The sequence below is a fragment of the Silene latifolia genome, chromosome 8 (genome assembly GCF_048544455.1).
Source record: "Silene latifolia isolate original U9 population chromosome 8, ASM4854445v1, whole genome shotgun sequence".
In the NCBI taxonomy this organism is placed as follows: Eukaryota; Viridiplantae; Streptophyta; class Magnoliopsida; order Caryophyllales; family Caryophyllaceae; genus Silene; species Silene latifolia.
The window spans coordinates 106163264-106169582 of record NC_133533.1 but is presented as its reverse complement, the minus strand read 5'-3'; positions in this window follow the sequence as shown (position 1 = coordinate 106169582).

Below are 6319 nucleotides of genomic sequence, written 5' to 3'. Positions count from 1 at the left end.
AAATCAACCAAGAAACATGGAAAGCCCCACCTCAGCACCCCGAGCCTCAATGAGCCGGTTCAAGGCATGCAAGATAGCCTCTCCTCCACCGGACACACCCACCCCAAACTGTAAACCAGCAAAATAAGAGGACAAAGAAGGACCCACCATAAAACCACCAACCTTAGAGACAAGCCGTCTCCAGACTGTGCCAACAACAATAGGACGTACCCCACCACCTGGCTTCACAAGCGGCGTGAGAGGGGCACTGGCAATGTACTCTCCCAAAGCATGAGGGCACCGACCCTCAAGAAAGAGATTAACCACCCTAGTAATAGAAGTGATCAACTCATCAGAAATAGCCACATCAGCGCCACTCAAACAATCCATAAGGTGCTGGGCACGGAAACCATCCCTCCCACAAGAAGTACCACGAGGGAAACTCCGAATCATATCCAAAACCACTGACTTAGAGGCAACTAGAGGATGATGATCCCCAGACAAAGGAGGCAAAGAAGGAGGTGGAGCAACAGGATGCTTCTCACGCAGGGCCACAAGAGTGGCATCGGAGTAGGGGCGACCCCAGAGGAAGAAAGCACCCGAACAGCAGCAGTATAGTGACCATCAGAAATCTTCCGTCGACATTGACGGAGGTTATGGTCACCCAAATCCAGATCCTCCTCCACACTAAACAAAGAAGGACCCTCATCAAAACACTCCTGCAACAGCTGCAAACCTCCCTCAGGAACCCCCAAAGCAAGGATAGCCCTGACAATACTCTCCTCCTGACGCTGGCGCCGAATAGCCGTCCTACACTCAACATTACTCCGAGGAGCGAAAGTCTTAAGCAGACACAGCGGTAAAACAAGAAACCGAATCCAGCGGAAGAGATAACTAGGGGAATCAGCCACATCATCCAGAGCTCCTTTCAAAGCCCGAGCAAACCCAAGACGACACTTAGGAGGGATAAATTTGACGGTGCGGAGGCCCAAAGACAATAAACGATCAAGGGAAGATATAGACCACTGAACAAGCTCAACACCATCATCAGAAGAAACCGAAGGAGAGGGAGCCAAAGGTCTTGGAATACCATAAATATGAAAACTGTAGAGGCCATCAACACGCTCCGGAGACAGCATAATATCACCCCGACTATGTCGACATCTAGCACGAGTGGTACGGGTCATAAAACACACCTCACACAACCAGAGCCCCATCCGTCTCAAAACACTCTCGGCATTGGAATAAACAGTCAAACTATCAATAAGAGTCTGACGCGTAAGTCCCAACGCACCATTCTGGCAATGTCGGTCCTGAAAATGTTTCTGCCAAGCTGCCTTAGTAAGGCCCATACCAAAACCATCCCGACAAGCATGAAGACTCGAAAAAGGACAATGGTACCGCACAAGCTCGGGCATGAAGGAACACACCACCAACCTGCACAGAAAACTATAGAGCCACCAACAAACACCACCTGAACGGAAACCACCACACACAAGCAGCTAAAAGCTCAAAATGTACCCGTTACTAGCAACCAAAAGGGCAGCCCAGCTGACCACCAACACACCACCCACTTTGGCGGCGATTAATAATCAACGTAACAAAACCAAAATGGCCACAAATGCGGCCGAGAAGGAACCCACACTCCACAACAGCCTTAGCCCGTAACACCCACACAACAACCCAACCAGCGGCAGAGGTGGCCGGACAACGGAGGACAAGGAGCAGCAGCAACCAGCAGTACGGACGGAAGGAAAGAAAAACGCAACAAAAACTCACGGTAAAAGAAAAAACAGAAACTCACCGGTGAAAGGACGGGAACAGTGCAGGCAGTCGTCGACCACCACGTCAAAGGCCGGCGACGTGAGGTCTGATGGCCCAGCTGTGGTGGCGCAGGTGTACCGGTCGTAGACAGACGACTAAGCTCCCTGAGAATGACGACGCACTGCATGCGAAACACCCTCCTAACAACAGACCCACGCCGGAACAACCAACAAAACCTTCCCCAGACCGGCGATGTAAGGTCTAAAGGTCGACGTGGGGCGGATATTGGTAGCCGACGGTGGCAACTAAACGGAAAAACGCAAAGCCCTAACCCACAGAACCTTGCTGCCCTAATCCGCGAAAACCCAACACCCCAACCAATAACCCAACACCGATGATCAACGCCGATGAAGATGCTGGTGGTGGCAGCAGTAGGCGGTAGGCGGTAACGGCAGTGGACGAACGGCAGCAGACTAGGGTTCAAACGGCTGAGAATCGCGTTTCCCTCTCCTCTCTCTTTTCTCTCAATTATTATTATTATAATTATAATAATAATAATAATAATAATAATAATAATTATTATTATTATTATTATTATTATTATTATTATTATTATTATTATTATTATTATTATTATTATTATTATTATTATTATTATTATTATTATTATTATTATTATTATTATTATTATTATTATTATTATTATTATTATTATTATTATTATTATTATTATTATTCAGGTGACGGATTTGTGAAGGATTTGTGATTGTAGCCGCCTTCTTTATTATTACTATATTTGGATTGACTGAGCTATTTAATTGGAGAGTTTGTTGATAAGGTAGGATATCTACTCAAATGTTCCCTTCTTTGTTTATATCACTCATTTGGCATGCGTGATTGATTGAATTATAGCCTTTGGCTGAGATGTTGTGGATTGTTTCCTTAGAAGTGTATTCTTGTGTTGCATTCATTTGCATATCATACGCATTGGTTATTCAAGTTTATCCCTGACAGCCGTCATGGTAAGAGCCTTCGGGTGACGTATTTCAAACTTACTGGCAGACACTGTTTATATACCTTCGTGGTGGTGTAACGCACATGCCGGTTCTGCTGACTTGTCTCTGGTGTCCTCAGGTTTATCCTGGTTGTCCCGGCTAGGGATTAGCGGGTGGGACTTTCGGGTTGATGAGCTCAGTTGTTGGCATTCGTTGCATTGCATATCATACATGTTTTGTTCAGCTTATATCTGTTGTTTATATATCCTACTCAACCGTTTGGTTGACAGTGTATTCTGTAAACACCTGTGATGAACCAATTATTGGGGAGCAAATTGATTGACAGGTATCTGAGTTAGCATTGGGAGCATGGGATGCAAGGCGTGAGAACTTGGACTATAGCAGTTGTCTAGATCACTTAGTTGACTGAGATTTTATTTATGTAATTTTATTTATTTCCGCTGCGTAGTAAATTGTATTATTATAGTTTAATTTAATCAGTTTGACAATTGTAATAAAAGTATAAGACCTTTAATGTTTATTTTATATCAAGTATTTTGATTTGTTTCACTTTGTTATTCACTACCTCGGGCAATCCGAGATGGTGACAGTCCTATTTACTTGGAAGGCCTAGCTAAAGGCTCCTGAATAAATGAGGCTGTTACACTTCTTACCATTTTTTTTGTTGATAATTTTTTTGCGCAGTAGACAAAGAAGACGAAGAAGATCGGGTGGTTTTGGCGGCTGCCGTCATGATTTCAAAAAAAATGGATCCCTAGGTTTCTTTCCTCAATTTTTGATAATTTTCTCACTTTTTATCTTTCTATTTCTAACCCATTTTTTTTATTCTGACTTGGAACGACGTGGACTCATTGGTTCTAAATAGTTTGAAACCAACTCTATAAAGCAAATGAATTTGTCAAATAACCTTAGTTTGCCAAAAAAAAATCGTTCAAAACCCTACATAAAAATGGCAATATAATCTCAGAAATGTCATTTTGTTAAATTTTAGAGAGGTAACCGAAGAACAACTTGAAAAACCCCATTCTTCCTCCTATGCATAATTTTAGGGAACAACTGAAGAACAATTTGAAAAACCCCGTAATACACTCAAAATTATGAATATGAGGAAGAATGGGGTTAGAATGCTCAAGAGTTTATGGTTACGGTATCTTTGTGATTTTCTCCCTCTTTCACAACCATCTGTCACTAGTGCCCATCACTTGATGATGCATTTCCATCTATTTTTGCCATCATCCTCTTATTTTCTCTCACCACCGTTATTGCTTCATCCAAAGAAATTTTCTCTTTACCCACGAGCATCGTCATCACAATGGGTCTAAAACTCTTCGGCAATGAAGCCAATAACAAGAGAGCTTGCTCTTGATCCGTTATCTTCTCATCGGTATTCAAGAGTTGACACATGAGCTGGTTGAATTTATTTATGTGGTCCTGTAAATTTGTATCACCCACCTCCATCTTGAGTTGATACAACTCCCATCACAAACATAATCGGTTGGTGAGCGACTTTGACGCATACATGCCTTGTAACTTCTCTAACAAGGCCCTCGGCTCCTTCTCACTCAAAAGATTATACTTAATCCCCGGTGCTAGCGCCAACCTTATCATACTCACAATTTTTTTTCTTTGACTCCCAATCAGACGCACTCATCTCTGATGGTTTAGTCCATTTCAAAGCCACATCAAGACTTGACTGAACTAGCAAGTCTTCAACTGTGCTTTTCCACACCATAAAATTCATCTTCCCATCAAACAATGGAACATAAAATTTCTCCGCCATCTTACTTACGATAAATAAGTTCCTCCCTAAATCGAAATCTCCCACACCTCCCAGTATACAGAACCTTCGGCTCTGATACCACTATTGGGGAAGCGTTCTTTAAACCCGGTGCGGGAAAAGTCTCACCCAACAACGATATTAGGATGGAACACAAACAATAAAAGTAAGTAATAAGAAATATAAAGACACCACAATTTCTCACGTGGAAACCCTTCTCAACTAAGGGAAATCCACTGCTCTGTCGACAAATTAATTCACTAATAAGAATTACAAAGTTCTTAGAGTACAATCACACACTAATATTGTCACTCTCTCTCAAACTTTATCTCGCCCTTATTATCTCTAATGAATGTTGAATACTCTCTTTTCTCTCCTTTAGAACAAGAAGTATTCTCACCAAATTATATTAATTTGTCTCTCTATATTTTGTGTGTGTACTAAAACTATTAGCATCAATATCAATTTATACTAAAAGTTCTCATAACTTCAGTAAACCATTACTTGTTTTCATTAAAACAATTTCATAACCCTTTGTGCATTATATGTTTCTTCTTCCAAAACGTAAATAATTTACGCATTAGCTTGTGAAACATTTAACACTTTATTTCAACATTTAATTGTTGGAGTTTTTGGGAGATTAATCCAACACTATTCAAGGGGGGCACGAGAATTAAGGAAATCGAATTAAATAATCTAAAGTATTGTGGTGGAGTGAAGTAATTGGAGAGAGGGAAGGTATTGTGGGGTATTATTGTGGGTGTGGTGATTAAAATAAGTATTGGTGTGGGTTGAGGTGATTAAAATAAGTAAAAATTTTACCAAAAAAAGAAATAGGAAGAGTATAGAATATGAATAGTTAGGAACGATAAACACCTAAGAGGGGGATGGGGTGAATTATGTGTACTTTTTAAAATTTGTATCCTTAACTTAGTTAATTGATTAACTTAAGTAAAGAATATTGAAGTACAAGACTTGAGAAATTTAATTGAATGTAAGTTCACAAGAAGATAAAACAGTTTTATATCACAGTATAGGTGACTGTGACACATAACTTCACTAGGTACAAGCGAGAAATAGCAAGGTGAAAGAACGTAAAAGTAAATGAACAAACAAACGACATTTTAAAAATTGGTTCAGCCTCTACTCCGAGGCCTACGTCCAACCGTTATTTTATTGCTTATTTAGAAATTGACTCAAACTTACTAAACCCCTTACAATGAAAATAACTCGCCAACCTACTCCGGTTGCACTCAAACTTAAAGCTACTCCGCTTCAAGCGTTTATGGGTTCTATCTCAAAGTGTTACAGAATCTTGAATCTGAAGAGTTCACTTAAATGAACATGAAGATCACAATTAAGATCTAACACGAGAATAATGGAACAAACTCATTATGTCACAGTACATCGAACTAATACTTGGAGGTTTTACAGCTTTTTCGAAAACAAATGAAGACTTTAAAATTCTGAAAAATGTTTTGCAAACATTTGAAGAACAAAGCTTTAAATGCACAAATGATTTGCAATGTTTTACAATAAATGCTTTGGAAAGTCTTGAGAAATAAATGAGACTAAGACACTCTATTGATAGTGGATTTGATATCAAGTAAGTACAACTTAGGGAAATTAAATCCAATTTAAAAGTAGTATCTTTGAGTGATGGTAAGTGTTAGACTATAGGCTTGGGGCTTAAGTTATTGAAGAAATCAGAAAACTTAAGCTAATACACTCAACATGTGACCTTTTACAAAAATGACAAAAAACTTTTCTAGCTTTAAAAGTT